A 17,604-nucleotide genomic window follows, 5' to 3' on the forward strand; every position below is an offset into this window, starting at 1 on the left:
AAATTCTGGTAATTCCCTCCCCCTCCCTTCCCCATCCCAGTTTCACTCTGCCCCCTCCCCTTGCTGCCTATCACCTCCCTCATGGTTCCGCCTCCTCCTACTACACATTGTGCTTGTCCCTATTCCTTCTTCACCTTTCCTGCCTATCCCCTCCCCCACCCCTTCATCTTTCCCTTTACTGGTTTTTCACCTGGAACCTATCACCCTCCTCCTTCCCACTCTCCTCCTACCTTCTTTATCGGGCCTCTGCCCCTTCCCTCTTCAGTCTCGAAACGTTGACTGATCATTTCCACAGATGCTACCCGACCTGCTGAGTTCGTCCAGCGTGTTCTGAGTGTCGCTTTGACCCCAGCATCTGCAGAGTATTTTGTATTTATGATTTCTTCCTGAATTTTGCATGTTGCGCCTGCTTTCCAGCATCTGCAGAACCTTTTGTGTTTATGATTTGGCATGCTTGCCTCCGTAGACTTGGGGCATTGACAGTAAGAGATAGGACATCATATTACAGCTGCAAAATGATTGGTTAGGTCACATTATTCTGTATTGTTCTGCTTGACACTCTGTAGGAAGATTGTACTGCCATTAGAAAAAAATGCAGGAGAGATTCACCAGGGATTGAGAAACTTAGAAATAGAGGAAATCTACGGAACAATACAGGCCCTTCGGCCCACAACGCTGTGCCAAACATGTACTTACTTTAGAAATTACCTAGGGTTACCTATAGCCCTTTGTTTTCCTAAGCTCCATGTACCTATCCAAAAGTCTCTTAAAAAACCTTATCGTATCCGCCTCCACCATCACCGGCAGCCCATTCCACGCAATCACCATTCTCTGTGTAAAAAACTTACCCATGACATCTCCTCTGTACCTGCTTCCAAGCATCATAAAACTGTGCCCTCTAATGTTAGCCAATTCAGCCCTGGGAAAAAGCCTCTGACTATCCACACAATCAATGGCTCTCATCATCTTATACACGTTACCCGGAATGAAAGGCCTTCGTTACAAGAAGAGATTGGATCAGGTGCGTTTGATCTCATGGGACATAGGAGGCTGAGTGGTAAACTTCTAGGGGTTTGTAAGATTAGGAGGGGCAAAAATATGTTAGATGGTCAGAGACTTTTCCCTAGCATATGTTAATCTAAAGCTGGATCATATATGGTGAGAGGGAAAAAAATTAAATGAGTTCTGAGGGCAAGACTTTCAGAAAAAGGGAGGTTGGTTTTATTAAATGATATTTGGACAAGTACTTGGATAGTGAAGGAGCAGAGGAATATGGGCTTCATGCAAGCAAATGGGGGTAGTGTAGACAAGGTTGGGATGGACAAGTTGGAGCAAAGGTTCTATATCGGTGGTGTGCAGCTCTGTGACTAAATGAACAAGGTGTGCTCTGGCCAGCCTACAAGTGTTAACATCTAATCAAGTTAGGCCCTGCACTGTAGAAGACCTCACCATTCTGCATCCAGGTCTGACTTACCAGCAAATCAACATCAATATTTGCAAATCAAAACTATCCATTTTTCCATAAGTTAGTTGCATTTGTAAGCAGCACCTTGCTGGCAACAACTTCCAGCTGATAACCCCTTCTCTACAGATCCTGCATATCTTGCCAAGTGTTTAACCATATAACCATATAACAATTACAGCACGGAAACAGGCCATCTCGGCCCTTCTAGTCCGTGCCAAACGCTTACTCTCACCTAGTCCCAACGACCTGCACTCAGCCCATAACCCTCCATTCCTTTCCTGTCTTTATAGCTGTTCAGTTTAACTTTAAATGACAACATCCAACCTGCCTCAACCACTTCTGCTGGAAGCTCCTTCCACACAGCTACCCCTCTGTGAGTAAGGAAGTTCCCCCTCATGTTACCCCTAAACTTTTGCCTTTTAACTCTCTACTCAGGTCCTCTTGTTTGAATCTCCCCCATTCTTCTGGTATTTAATTTTAATTTTATGAAATGAACTTAAATTAGTTTTTCCAGAATGTTGCTAGCTATTCATTTATATGTTCCATTTTCTTTGAGAACTGCACTCCCCTCCCATACAATGAAATTATACTAGAAACATTCCTGTGTATCCCTTACCTTTGAATGACATTCAGAGCTTCTTTAATAATTGCAGCCCAGGTTCGTTAACCCGATATCCATCGGCACCACTGCTTTCTCTCTGTCACCTTTCATAATGCCACTGGACCAAAAACATCCTCAGGTCTATCTACCTACCAGACAAATCCATATGGAAGTCACCTTCATGGCCAGGATTCAATGCACCGGAGAGACAGTATGTGTGCCCTTTGAAGCCCTGTGCACCTCAGAATAAGTGTAAGGCAGTCTGAGTGGTCATGGCAACAATAATATCCCATTAGGGGGAAACAAAACTGACTTGCACTAGCATTAATTCAACAAATTCTTTTTCATTATGCAGAGGGAATGCCCCATCCATCTTTTTGGCTTTGGTGGCTTGTCCCTGCTCTTTGTTACAGGTCTAGCACTCCCAGGCCAGATGTCAGCACCTCTTAATGTGAACACAAACTTTTCAACAGGTGTACATCAGATCCAATCTAATGAAGACTGGTATCAACCAAGCCTACATAGACTGTGAAACTGTGGCATCACAGAGCTTTACCACAGTAATAAATGTACAGTAAAAAAGGGCTGAAAAACACTGTTTAATTTGCCACAGATAATAAGATGCTTAAGTAAAAATGTTACTAAGATGTGTAAGTACAGCTCATGCTTAGTCATCCTCTGCCTGAGAGCAGCTGAGAACACTTCAAATGATACAGATAAAGAGGCTCCATTTCTCCCCGTATACACAATTCACGCTCGGTTTCTTTGATATTCAAGGGCTATAGTGTAGCGTCCTTTGCTACCCTGATAGGTTGCTTCAAAATCCAGCCATTTTCTATAAAGGGCTGTTTGTTTCTGTGAAAGAGGTTCAATGCAGATTAATCTCTCATCGCAAATGACACATTCTATCTCACCAAAGACTTTGCTGTGATATGCTATTAATATTCATACATGATATGGACATAGGGTACATGGTGTGTGTATGAGGCACACTTCCTGGACAATAATTAGGGAGATACAGCAGAAGTGGAAGGAAAAGGAATTGTGTTTCGGCATTTTAATTGCAATTACCATAATTAATTGTTTATGAATTATTCCAAATTCCAGTTCTTTTCCCTCATTTACCAAAAATCTTGTTTCATGGTAGACTAAGGCACCTCCTTACTTCAGGTGGATGGTCATTGTTGAATAGACGATGTGAACACTGGTAGAGCTTTCAACCTTCAGGACATTTCAAATGAGTTGAATCCCATTCCAATGACCACACATCATGCCAAGCCAAACTCTCAACCACCCTATTTCTCAGATGCCGGACTAGGATTCAAGTGGAATTGGAGATGGGAGTGTGGCTTTCTGTAGACTTTGCAAGCCCACATGTAAATGTATTTTCTGGCTTTTTGAAGGTTATACAAAAGTTGTCTTTGGTGTGTACAATAATAAAAGAGCAAATACATTTCAGCAAATTGCCCATTACATTGCCTTTGGGTTTTGAAAATTGTGATAATTTAAATGTAAGTCTTTATATCTTTATTTTCTCACCTGCTCCTTCTCTAATCCCTTCTCCTTCGAAAGAGTCATCCAATTGCATTGTTCTACCACTCACAGGTCCCGTCTTTTGATCTTACAAAAGTTCATGTCTTATTACAGAAACAGTGGACGGGAGCCGGGTGCAGCAGTAGGAGGGGGAAGCAAGGTGGGAGAATGCACACCTTCATCAGCAACCACAAATATCTCCACCAATTCAGTTGGTGTGTATGTGCGCTCAGTCTTCCCCAGGACCACAAGCCAGAGTTCTTAGCTACCTCATGCTACAAATTTACCTTGGCTTTAGCTGACCTCTGCTACCTGCTTTACTTCAAACCTTTATTTAAAACATTGCAGTCTTCATCACCCCCTGTTAAGTGATCTTCAAACTTGAATTTTAATGTCTTTTTTTGTTTAAAAACATTCACCTTTCTCAGCTTTGCACCACACCTGGCTTCAGTACAAATGTAATTAACTTTCATTCAACGTACGATAAAAGCACTTTGCTTGTTACTAGTGTCTCCACAGCATTTCAAGCCTAAACAGGCATAGGCAGTCTTTAACACAGGATAGTTTTAATTAACGGTGTCTCTTTCATCTCCAAACAAACCGTGAAATAGCAGCCAAAGACAACAGCTCTAACCTCTCTTATTCAACCAATTAGTTATAAACTGTGGAAGACAACCAATCAGGATAAAGATCCTAGACCAGTGTCATTTAAACTACCAAGGTAACAGAGAGGCAAAGTGTCTCTTTATTCCTCAAAGTAGTACACATGTAATGGGTTTCCAGAAAGCCTAAGCAGGTGATGCTGTCGCTCTTAATCCAGAAAATGATCACCTTGGGTTCTTGGAGCTCGGTTGCGGGACCCTCGAGGCTAGGATTCTTGGAGCTCGGCTGCGGGATCGTCGACGCTCGGGTTCTCGGATCTCAGCTGCGGGATCCTCAAGGCTCGGAATCTTGGAGCTCGGCTAAGAAATCGTCGAGGCTTGGGTTCTTGGAGCTCGGCTACGGGACACTCCAGGCTTGGGTTCTTGCAGCTCGGCTGCGGGATCCTCGAGGCTAGGATTCTTGCAGCTCGGCTGCGGGATCCTCGAGGCTAGGGTTCTTGGATCTCAGCTGCGGGATCCTAGAGGCACGGGTTCTTAGAGCTTGGCTAAGGAATCGTCGAGGCTCGGGTTCTTGGAGCTCGGCTGCGGGATCTATAGAACCATAGAACAATAGAAACTACAGCACAGAAACAGGCCTTTTGGCCCTTCTTGGCTGTGCCGAACCATTTTCTGCCTAGTCCCACTGACCTGCACACGGACCATATTCCTCCATACACCTCCCATCCATGTATCTGTCCAATTTATTCTTAAATGTTAAAAAAGAACCCACATTTACCACCTCGTCTGGCAGCTCATTCCATACTCCCACCACTCTCTGTGTGAAGAAGCCCCCCCAATGTTCCCTTTAAACTTTTCCCCCCTCATCCTTAACCCATGTCCTCTGGTTTTTTTCTCCCCTTGCCTCAGTGGAAAAAGCCTGCTTGCATTCACTCTATCTATACCCATCATAATTTTATATACCTCTACGAAATCTCCCCTCATTCTTCTACGCTCCAGGGAATAAAGTCCTAACCTATTCAACCTTTCTCTGTAACTGAGTTTCTCAAGTCTCAGCAACAACCTTGTAAGCCTTCTCTGCACTCTTACAACCTTATTTATATCCTTCCTGTAATTTGGTGACCAAAACTGAACACAATACTCCAGATTCAGCCTCACCAATGTCTTATACAACCTCATCATAACATTCCAGCTCTTATACTCAATACTTCGATTAATAAAGGCCAATGTACCAAAAGCTCTCTTTACAACTCTATCTACCTGTGACGCCACTTTTAGGGAATTTTGTATCTGTATTCCCAGATCCCTCTGTTCTACTGCACTCCTCAGTGCCTTACCATTAACCCTGTATGTTCTACCTTGGTTTGTCCTTCCAACGTGCAATACCTCACACTTGTCTGCATTAAACTCCATCTGCCATTTTTCAGCCCATTTTTCCAGCTGGTCCAAGTCCCTCTGCAGGCTCTGAAAACCTTCCTCACTATCTACTACACCTCCAATCTTTGTATCATCAGCAAATTTGCTGATCCAATTTACCACATTATCATCCAGATCATTGATATAGATGACAAATAACAATGGACCCAGCACTGATCCCTGTGGCACACCACTAGTCACAGGCCTCCACTCGGAGAAGCAATTCTCTACTACCACTCTCTGGCTTCTTCCATTGAGTCAATGTCTGATCCAATTTACCACCTCTCCATGTATACCTAGCGACTGAATTTTCCTAACTAACCTCCCATGCGGGACCTTGTCAAAGGCCTTACTGAAGTCCATGTAGACAATATCCACTGCCTTCCCTTCATCCACTTTCCTGGTAACCTCCTCGAAAAACTCCAATAGACTGGTCAACCATGACCTCCCATGCACAAAGCCATGTTGACTCTTCCTAATAAGTCCCTGTCTATCCAAATGCTTGTAGATTCTGTCTCTTAGTACTCCCTCCAATAACTTACCTACTACTGATGATAAACTTACCGGCCTATAATTTCCTGGATTACTTTTCAATCCTTTTTTAAACAACGGAACAACATGAGCCACTCTCCAATCCCCTGGCACCTCACCTGTAGACAGCGACATTTTAAATATTTCTGCCAGGGCCCCTGCAATTTCAACACCAGTCTCCTTCAAGGTCCGAGGGAACACCCTGTCAGGTCCCGGGGATTTATCCACTTTAATTTTACACAAGACAGCAAGGACCTCCTCCTTTTCGATCTGTACAGTTTCCATGATCTCACTACTTGTTTCCCCTAATTCCATAGACTTCATGCCAGTTTCCTTAGTCATCGAGGCAAGGGTTCTTGGAGCTCGGCGGCAGGATCCTCGAGGCAAGGGTTCTTGCAGCTCGGCTGCGGGATCGTCGAGGCTCGGGTTCTCGGAACTCGGCTGCGGGATCTCGAGGCAAGAGTTCTTGGGGCTCGGCTGCGGGATCGTCCAGGTTAGGGTGCTTGGAGCTCGGCTGCGAGAACGTCGCGACTAGGGTACTTGGAGCTCCGCTGCGAAATCGTCGCGGCTCGGGTTCTTCGAGCTCGGCCGCAGGATCCTCGAGGCTCGGGTTCTCGGAGCTCGGCTGCGGGATCGTCGGGCCTCGGGTTCTTGGAGCTCGGCCGTGGGATCCTCGAGATTAGGGTTCTTGGAGCTCGGCCGCGGGATCATCGAGGCTAGGGTTCTTGCAGCTCGGCTGCGGGATCGTCGAGGCTCGGGTTCTTGGAGCTCGACTACGGGATACTCGAGCTCGGCTGCGGGATCGTCGAGGCTCGGGTTCTTGGAGCTCGACTACGGGATACTCGAGCTCGGCTGCGGGATCGTCGAGGCTAGGAATCCTCGGAGATCGGCTGCGGGATCGTCGGGCCTCGGGTTCTTGGAGTTCGGCCGTGGAATCCTCGAGATTAGGGTTCTTGGAGCTCGGCTGTGGGATCCTCGAGGCTTGGGTTCTCAGAGCTCGGCTGCGGGATCGGCTAGGCTCGGATTCTTGCAGCTCGGCTGCGGGATCCTCGAGGCTGGGGTTCTCCGATCTCGGCTGCGGGACCCTCGAGGCGAGGGTTCTTGGAGCTTGGCTGCGGGATCGTCGAAGCTCAGCTTCTCGGAGCTCGGCTGTGGGATCCACGAGGCTACGGTTCTGGGAGCTCGGCTGCGGAATCCTCGGAGCTCGGCTGCGGGATCATCAAGGCTCGGGTTCTTGTAGCTCGGCTGCGGGATCCTCGAAGCTCGGGTTCTCGGAGCTCGGCTAAGGAATCGTCGAGGCTCGGGTTCTTGGAGCTCGGCTGCGGGACCTTCGAGGCTAGGGTTCTTGCAGCTCGGCTGCAGGATCATCGAGGCTAGGGATCCTCGGAGCTCGGCTGCGGGATCCTCGAGGCGAGGGATCCTTGGAGCTCGGCTGCGGGGATCCTCGGAGCTCGGCTGCGGGGATCCTCGAGGCTCGGGTTCTCGGAACTCGGCTGCAAGTATTGGAAAACACTTCAACTCTGTTTTCTTTTCTTTCTTTCTTTTTAAATCTTTTTATTGAATAAGTATACAAAAGGGTAAGCCATATAGGCACTAATACACTGTTAGAATATAATAAAATTACAGGAGATGTTAATACAGAAAAGAAAGTGATACAAACAATGTAATTTAAACATAACATACTAAGGTAACATAATAGTATACTAATATATATATCAATAGAGAAAATGGAAAAAAAAACCAAAAACAAAACCCACCGTGCAACTAACTAAAAGCAAAGCAAAGCAATGGGCTAACTTGGAACCAAATAGAGTTAAAGAACTTAAAATCACGTCCTCAAACCCGACCTCCATTAAAAACAGTAAAAAAAAACAAGAAGGGTATATAAATATAGAGCAAAAAAGAGAAGAAAAAAAATTACATTAAATGAAAATATTGAATAAAAGATCTCCAGGTCTGTTCAAATTTAAGTGAAGAATCATAAAGATTACTTCTAATTTTCTCCAAATTCAAGCATAATATCATCTGAGAAAACCAAAAAAAGGTGGTTGGAGCGTTAAGCTCTTTCCAATATTGTAAGATACATCTTTTCGCCATTAAAGTAAGAAATGCAATCATTCTACGTGCTGAAGGAGAAAGGTTACTGGAAATTTTAGGTAGTCCAAAGATAGCAGTAATAGGGTGAGGAGAGATATCTATATTCAATACCTTTGAAATAATATTAAAAATGTCTCTCCAAAAAGTTTCCAAAGTAGGACAAGACCAAAACATATGAGTTAAAGAGGCTATCTGCCCCGGACATCTATCACAAAAAGGAATAATATGAGAATAAAAGCGAGCTAATTTATCTTTGGACATATGTGCTCTATGAACAACTTTAATTTGAATTAGGGAATGTTTAGCACAGATAGAGGAAGTATTAACTAATTGTAAAATCTGCAGCCAGTCATCCACAGAAATAATAGACCCCAATTCCTGTTCCCAATCTACCCGAATCTTATCAAATGGAGCTTTCCTAAGTTTCATAATAATATTATAAATCATAGCCGATGCACCTTTCTGACATGGATTAAGGTTAATTATAGTATCTAAAATGTATGTAGGAGGAAGCATTGGAAAAGAAGAAAGTATAGTACTTAGGAAATTTCTAACATGTAGATATCTAAAAAAATGTATTCTTGATAAATTATATTTATTAGATAATTGTTCAAAAGACATAAGGGAACCATCCAAAAATAAATCCAAAAACCGTGAAATACCCTTAGTCTTCCAAATTTGAAAAGCACGATCCGTAAAAGAGGGAGCAAAAAAATATGTTACCTAAAATAGGAATCGCTAGCCCAAATTGGTTAAGATCAAAAAATTTTCTGAATTGGAACCAAATACGTAAGGTATATTTAACTATCGGGTTAGATACCTGTTTAAGGTGTTTCAAATCAAAAGGAAGAGAGGAACCTAAAATAGAGCCAAATGTATAGCCCTGAACAGATTGTAATTCCAATGCTACCCATTTAGGAATGGATAGTATATCCTGGTCAAGTAACCAAAATTTCATATGTCGAATATTGATTGCCCAATAATAAAATCTAAAGTTAGGTATTGCTAAACCTCCATCTCTCTTAGCTTTCTGTAAATGTATTTTACCCAGTCTCAGGTTTTTATTTTGCCAAATAAATGAAGAAATTTTTGAGTCAACTTTATCAAAAAAAGATTTTGGAACAAAAATCAGTAATGCCTGAAATATATATAGAAATTTTGACAGAAAAAACATCTTAACTGCATTAATACGACCAATCAAAGTTAAATATAAGGGAAACCATTTAGATGAAAGTTGAATAATATGGTCAATTAAGGATAAAAAGTTAATCTTAAATAAATCTTTGTGTTTACAAGTAATTTTAATCCCAAGATATGAAAAATAATTATTAATCAATTTAAACGGAAGGTTATGATATAAGGGAAGTTGTTTATTAATCGGGAAAAGTTCACTCTTACTAAGATTTAATTTATAACCTGAAAAGAGACTAAATTGTGCTAATAACTCTAAAACAGCAGGGATGGATTTTTGAGGATTAGAAATATATAAAAGTAAGTCATCAGCATAGAGTGATATTTTATGGGACTTTAAGCCCCGAGTTATCCCAGTAATATTTGGAGATTCTCGAATGGCAATTGCAAGAGGTTCTAATGCAATATCAAATAATAAAGGACTAAGAGGACAACCTTGTCGAGTACCTCGAAAAAGAGGAAAAAAAGGTGAGCTTAGAGAGTTAGTACGGACCGAGGCCACAGGAGAATGATATAACAGTTTGATCCAGGATATAAATTTTGAGCTAAAATTAAACATTTCAAGCACCTTAAATAAGTAAGGCCATTCTACTCTATCAAAAGCTTTCTCAGCATCTAAAGAGATAACACACTCAGGAACATTTTGTGAGGGGCTATAAACAATATTTAACAGTGTGCGAATGTTATAAAAAGAGTAATGACCTTTAATAAAAACCCATTTGGTCTTCCGAAATAATAAAAGGAAGTACTTTTTCTAATCTGTTTGCTAGTAACTTAGAAAAAAATTTAGAATCAACATTTAATAAAGATATTGGTCTGTAAGATGCACATTGAGCAGGATCTTTATCCTTCTTTAATATTAGAGAGATTGACGCTCTATTGAAAGATTCAGGAAGTTTATCAAGATTTAATGAAGCCTCGAAAACCCTACAAAACCAAGGGATTAATGAAGGTGCAAAACATTTATAAAATTCTACGGTAAATCCATCAGGGCCAGGAGCTTTCCCCAGGTTCATAGAGGAAATAACATTCTTAATCTCATCAGTAGTAATGGGAGTATCTAGCATAGAAGACATATCCTGTGAAAGCTCAGGGAACAACAGGAATTCTGCAGATGCTGGAAATTCAAGCAACACACATCAAATCTCAGGGAAGTCTGGATTATCTAAAAAATCACTCATATATTTAGAGTCTCGAGGAGACTCTGATTGATATAAGGAAGAATAAAAATCAAAGAAAGTTTGATTAATCCCCGCATAATCAAGTATCAGTCGATCATTTTGATTATAAATCTGATTAATTTGAGATTTAGCATAATTAGACTTCAATTGGTTAGCCAACAGTTTGCCCACTTTGTCACTGTGTACATAAAATTCACTTCTTGTTTTCTTTAATTGGTTTACAATCGAGGACGAAAGTAATAAACTGTGTTCCATTTGAAGTTCAGTTCTTTGTTTATATAACTCCTCAGAGAGAGCTGTAACATATTTCTTATCAATTTCCTTAATCTTGTCCACAATTACCAACTCCTCCTGCTTCAGCTTCTTCCTCAAAGCAGCAGAATACGAGATAATCTGACCATGAATATAAGCTTTAAACGTATCCCAAAGAATATTCACAGAAATATCCCCTGTATAGTTGATTGTAAAAAAAAATCAATCTGTTCATTCATAAAGTTAACAAAGTCCGAGTCCTGAAGCAACAGGGAATAAAAACGCCATTGTCTATTATTTTGTGTATTGGCCTGAATTTTAATAGAAAGCTTAAATGGAGCATGATCGGAAATGGTTATAGAGTCATAATCAGATTTAATCACTGAAGAAATAAGACGAGAGTCAATAAAGAAATAATCAATTCTTGAATAGGAATGGTGAACATGTGAAAAAAAAGAAAAATCTTTTCCCTGAGGATGCAGAAAACGCCAAATGTCCGTCGACCCAGAATCAGAGAGGAATGAATTAATCAAAGTTGCAGATTTATTAGGTAAGGTCCGTAGAGGAGCTGAACGGTCCAAAGCTGGAGATAAACAGGTATTAAGATCTCTGCCCCAGATCAATGAAAACTCATTCAAATTCGGGAACTGATTAAGTAATGATTTATAAAATTCCGGACAGTCCATATTGGGAGCATAAACATTAACCAAAACTACCTTTTTATTAAATAGTAGACCACTAACCAGTAGAAATCTACCATTCGGATCAGAAATAATATCTTGTTGTATAAAAGTAACTGAGGAGTCTATAAAAATAGAGAAGCCTCGAATCTTAGCGTTAGAGTTCGAATGGAACTGTTGATCCTTCCAGAATTTAAAAAAACGTAGTCTGTCCCCCCTCCGCACATGGGTCTCTTGTAAAAATAAAATTTGTGCTTTAAGTCTCCAGAACACTCTAAAAACTTTTTTCCTTTTAATAGGATGGTTAAGACCATTAGTATTCCAGGAGACGAAATTAATAATAGACTCCATAAACCCTAAAGTCAACCCGCAACAAGGAGGATTGACAGTAGGCTCGACCCACGAACCCGGAAAGGGAACAGAACAAATAAGAGATACCGGGAAGGAGAACGCAACCAATACTTCAATAGTATACATAGCCCAAGAAGAAAAAAACTAAAATGTAAAGCCCCTCCCACCACCCCCCACCCCATGACCTCAAGGCTAAATCTAACACAGACCAGCCAGAAAGAAGCAAGCACTAAAACTACCCCCATGACTTCCGGGTTCTTGCAGCTCGGCTGCAGGATCATCGAGGCGAGGGTTCTCGGAGCTCGGCTGCGGGATTCTCGAGGCTAGGTTTCTCGGAGTTCGGCTGCAGGATCCTCGGAGCTCAGCTGCGGGATCCTCAAGGCTAGGGTTCTTGCAGCTCGGCTGCGGGATCGTCGAGGCTCCGGTTCTCGGAACTTGGCTGCGGGATCCTCGAGCTTGTGTTCTTGGAGCTCGGCTGCGGGATCCTCGGGGCTAGGGATCCTTGGAGCTCGGGTGCGGGATCCTCGGGGCTAGGGATCCTCGGAGCTCGGCTGCGGGATCCTCGAGGCGAGGGATCCTTGGAGCTCAGCTGTGGGGATCCTCGAGTCTCGGGTTCTCGGAGCTCGGCTGCGGGTATTGGAAAGCACTTTAACTCTGTTTTCTAAGTGTTTATTTTAAGTGTGTTTTTATTGCGTATTAGGTGTTTATTCAGATATTAACCATCCTTTACTATGCATTAAGTGTCTGTTACTGAGTGCGTAGGATCACTATGGTATTTGGGATGTAACCATTGAGTGAAACCTGTGTACTTTTAACCCCTCAAGAAAAACGAATGCAACCAAGTAAGAGAGATCAGAATAATTGATTTATTAGTTAGAGTAAAAAAACTTACAGAGGTATGCTAACCCAGAAGGGCAAAAAAGAATGCTGTGTGAAAACGACAAAGGGGCAGTCAGTGACAGACTTACACAGCCTAGTCCACTGTCTGTCTCAGCTTTACTTTGCAAATTAAAGTTTAAACATTTCTTGAAGAATCTTCGGCACTTCCTTGTCATTTGTAAAACCACGACACGGAATCCTCGAGGCTCGGGTTCTCGGAACTCGGCTGCGGGATCCTCGAGGCTAGGGTTCTTGAAGCTGGGCTGCGGGACCATCAAGGCTAGGGTTCTTGGAGCTCGGCTGCGGGATCGTCGAGACTAGGGTTCTTGGAGCTCGGCTACAAGATCCTCGCGGCTTGGGTTCTCGGAGCTTGGCTGCGGGATCCTCGAGGCTAGGGTTCTCGGAGCTCGGCTGTGGGATCCTCGAGGCTAGGGTTCTTGGAGCTCGGCTGCGGGATCGTCGAGGCTAGGGTTCTCAGAGCTCGGCTGCAGGATCCTCGAGGCTAGGGTTCTTGGAGCTCGGCTGCGGGATCCTCGAGGCTGGGCATCCTCAGAGCTCGGCTGCGGGATCCTGGAGGCTGGGGATCCTCGGAGCTCGGCTGCGGGATCCTCGAGGCGAGGGATCCTTGGAGCTCAGCTGTGGGGATCCTCGAGGCTCGGGTTCTCGGAGCTCGGCTGCGGGTATTGGAAAGCACTTTAACTCTGTTTTCTAAGTGTTTATTTTAAGTGTGTTTTTATTGCGTATTAGGTGTTTATTCAGATATTAACCATCCTTTACTATGCATTAAGTGTCTGTTACTGAGTGCGTAGGATTACTATGGTATTTGGGATGTAACCATTGAGTGAAACCTGTGTACTTTTAACCCCTCAAGAAAAACGAATGCAACCAAGTAAGAGAGATCAGAATAATTGATTTATTAGTTAGAGTAAAAAAACTTACAGAGGTATGCTAACCCAGAAGGGCAAAAAAGAATGCTGTGTGAAAACGACAAAGGGGCAGTCAGTGACAGACTTACACAGCCTAGTCCACTGTCTGTCTCAGCTTTACTTTGCAAATTAAAGTTTAAACATTTCTTGAAGAATCTTCGGCACTTCCTTGTCATTTGTAAAACCACGACACGGAATCCTCGAGGCTCGGGTTCTCGGAACTCGGCTGCGGGATCCTCGAGGCTAGGGTTCTTGAAGCTGGGCTGCGGGACCATCAAGGCTAGGGTTCTTGGAGCTCGGCTGCGGGATCGTCGAGACTAGGGTTCTTGGAGCTCGGCTACAAGATCCTCGCGGCTTGGGTTCTCGGAGCTTGGCTGCGGGATCCTCGAGGCTAGGGTTCTCGGAGCTCGGCTGTGGGATCCTCGAGGCTAGGGTTCTTGGAGCTCGGCTGCGGGATCGTCGAGGCTAGGGTTCTCAGAGCTCGGCTGCAGGATCCTCGAGGCTAGGGTTCTTGGAGCTCGGCTGCGGGATCCTCGAGGCTGGGCATCCTCAGAGCTCGGCTGCGGGATCCTGGAGGCTGGGGATCCTCGGAGCTCGGCTGCGGGATGCTCGAGGCTAGGGTTCTCGGAGCTCGGCTGCGGGATCCTCGAGGCTAGGGTTCTCGGAGCTCGGCTGCGGGATCCTCGAGGCTAGGGTTCTTGGAGCTCGGCTGCGGGATCCTCGAGGCTGGGGATCCTTGGAGCTCGGCTGCGGGATACTCGAGGCTGGGGATCCTTGGAGCTCGGCTGCGGGATACTCGAGGCTCAGGTTCTTGGAGCTTGGCTGCGGGATCGTCGAGGTTAGGATTCTCGGAGTTCGGCTGTGGGATCCTGGAGGCTGGGGTTCTTGGAGCTCAGCAGCGGTATCCTCGGAGCACAGCTGCGGGATCGTCAAGGCTAGGGTTCTTGGAGCTCGGCTATGGGATCGTCGAGGCGCGGGTTCTTGGAGCTCAGTTGTGGGATCGTCGAGGCCAGGGTTCTCGGAACTCATCTGCGGGATCGTCCAGGCTTGGGTTCTTGGAGCTCGGCTGCGGGATCATCCAGCCTAAGGTTCTTGGAACTCGGCTGCGGGAACATCACGACGAGGGTACTTGGAGCTCAGCTGTGGGATCGTCAAGGCTCGGCTGCGGAATGCTCGAAGCTTGGGTTCTCGGAACTCGGCAGCGGGATCCTCGAGGCTCGGATTCTTGATGCTCGGCTGCGGGATCCTCGAGACTAGGGTTCTTGGAGATCGGCCATGGGATCCTCGAAACTACGGTTCTTGGAGCTCGCTGCGGGATCCTCGGAGCTCGGCTACTGGATCATCGAGGCAAGGGTTCTTGGAGCTCGGCCACAGGATCCTCGAGGCAAGGGTTCTTGGAGCTCAGCCGCGGGATCCTCGTCGCTAGGGTTCTTGGAGCTCGGCTGCAGGATTCTCAAGACTACGGTTTTTGGAGCTTGGCTGCGAGATCCTCGGATCTCGGCTGCGGGATTCTCGAGGCTAGGGTTCTTGGAGCTCGGCTGCGGGATCGTCGCGGCTCGGGTTCTTGGAGCTCAGTTGCGGGATCGTCAAGGCTGGGGTTGTCCGATCTCGACTGCTGGACCCTCCAAGCTCGGGTTCCTGGAGCTCGGCTGCGGGACCCTCGAGGCTCAGGTTCTTGGAGCTCGGAGGCAGGATCGTCCAGGCTAGGGTTCTTGGATCTCGGCTGCAGGATCGTCCAGACTAGGGTTCTTGGAGCTCGGCTGCAGGATTGTTGCGGCTCAGGTACTTCGAGGTCGGCTGCGGGATCCTCGAGGCTCGGGTTCTCGGAGCTCGGCTGCGGGATCCTGAGGCTAGGGTGCTCGGAACTCGGACGCGGGATCGTCAAGGCTAGGGTTCTTGGAGCTCGGCCATGGGATCGTCGAGGCTGGGATTCTTGGAGGTCAGCTGCGGGATCATCGCAGCTCGGGTTCTTCGAGCTCGGCTGCGGAACACTCGAGGCACGGGCTCCCGGAGCTCGGCTGCGGAAAACTCGAGGCTGGGGATCTTCGGAGCTCAGTGGCGGGATCCTCGGAGCTCAGTTACAGGATCCTCGAGGCTAGGTATCATTGGAGCTCGGTTGCGGGATCTTCGAGGCTAGGGTTCTTGGAGCTTGGCTGCGGGATCGTCAAGGCTAGGGTTCTTGGAGCTCGGCTGCAGAATCCTCGTAGCTAGGATTCTTGGAGCTTGGCTGCAGGATTCTCGAGGCGAAAGTTCTTGGGGCTCAGCCGCAGGATCGTCGAGGCTAGGGTTCTTGGAGCTCAGCTGTAGGATCGTCGCAGCTCAGGTTCCTCGTGGCATGTGTTCTCGGAGCTCGGCTGCAGAAAACTCAAGGCTGGGGATCTTCGGAGCTCGGCTGCAGGATCCTCGGAGCTCGGCTGCGGGAACCTCGAGGCTAGGTATCATTGGAGCTTGGTTGCGGGATCCTTGAGGCTAGGGTTCTTGGAGCTCGGCTGCGGGATCGTCGAGGCTAGGGTTCTTGGAGGTCGGCTGTGGGATCATCCAGCCTCGGGTTCTTGGAGCTCGGCTGCGGGAACGTCACAACGAGGGTACTTGGAGCTCGGCTGTGGCATCGTCGCAGCTCGAGTTCTTCGAGCTCGGCTGCGGGATCCTCGAGACATGGGTTCTCGGAGCTGGGTTGCAGGATACTCGAGGCTTGGGTTCTCGGAGCTCGGCTGCGGGATCCTCGAGGCTTGGGTTCTTGGACCTCGGCTGCAGGATCCTCCAGACTCGTGTTCTCCGATCTTTTCTGCGGGACCCTCAAGGTTCGGGTTCTTGGATCTCTGCTGCGGGATCATCCATGCTAGGGTTCTTGGAGCTCAGCTGCGGGAACGTCCAGACTAGGGCTCTTGGAGCTCGGCTGTGGGAACATCGCTTCTGGGGTACTTGGAGCTCGGCTGCGGGATCGTCGCAGCTCGGGTACTTTGAGCTCGGCTGCGGGATCATCGAGGCTCCAGTTCTCGGAGCTCGGCTGCGGGATTCTCAAGGCTAGAATTCTTGGGGCTCGGCTGCGGGCTTCTCGAGGCGAGAGTTCTTGGGGCTCGGCCGTGGGATCATCAAGGCTAGGGTTCTTGGAGCTTGGCCGTGGGATCATCAAGGCTAGGGTTCTTGGAGCTCGGCTGAAGGATCCTCAAGACTCAGGTTCTTGCAGCTCGGTTGCGGGATCGTCGCAGCTTGGGTTCTCGGAACTCGGCTGCGGGATCCTCGAGGCTAGGGTTTTTGGAGCTCGGCTGCGGGATCGTAAAGGGTAGGGTTCTTGGAACTCGGCTGCGGGATCATCGAGGCTAGGGTTCTTGGAGGTCGACTGCGGGATCGTCCAGGCTCGGGTTCTTGGAGCTCGGCTGCGGGATCCTCCAGGCTAGGGTTCTTGGAGCTCGGCTGCGGGATCGTAAAGGGTAGGGTTCTTGGAACTCGGCTGCGGGATCATCCAGGCTCGGGTTCTTGGAGCTCGGCTGCGGCATCGTCACGGCTCGAGTTCTTCGAGCTCAGCTGCGGGATCCTCGAGACATGGGTTCTCGGAGCTCGGCTGCAGAATACACGAGGCTTGGGTTCTCGGAGCTCAGCTGCAGGATTCTCGAGGCTCGGGTTCTTGGAGCTCGGCTGTGGGATCGTCAAGGCTAGGGTTCTCCGATCTCGGCTGCGGGATCCTCGAGGCTTGGGTTCTTGGAGCTCGTCTGCAGGATCCTCCAGACTCCTGTTCTCCTATCTCGGCTGCGGGACCCTCGAAGCTCGGGTTCTTAGAACTCGGCTGCGGGATCGTCGAGGCTAGGGTTCTTGGAGGTCGGCTGTGGGATCATCCAGCCTCGGGTTCTTGGAGCTCGGCTGCGGGAACGTCACAACGAGGGTACTTGGAGCTCGGCTGTGGC

This window comes from Mobula birostris, chromosome 11 (genome assembly GCF_030028105.1).
Source record: "Mobula birostris isolate sMobBir1 chromosome 11, sMobBir1.hap1, whole genome shotgun sequence".
NCBI classification, from domain to species: Eukaryota; Metazoa; Chordata; class Chondrichthyes; order Myliobatiformes; family Myliobatidae; genus Mobula; species Mobula birostris.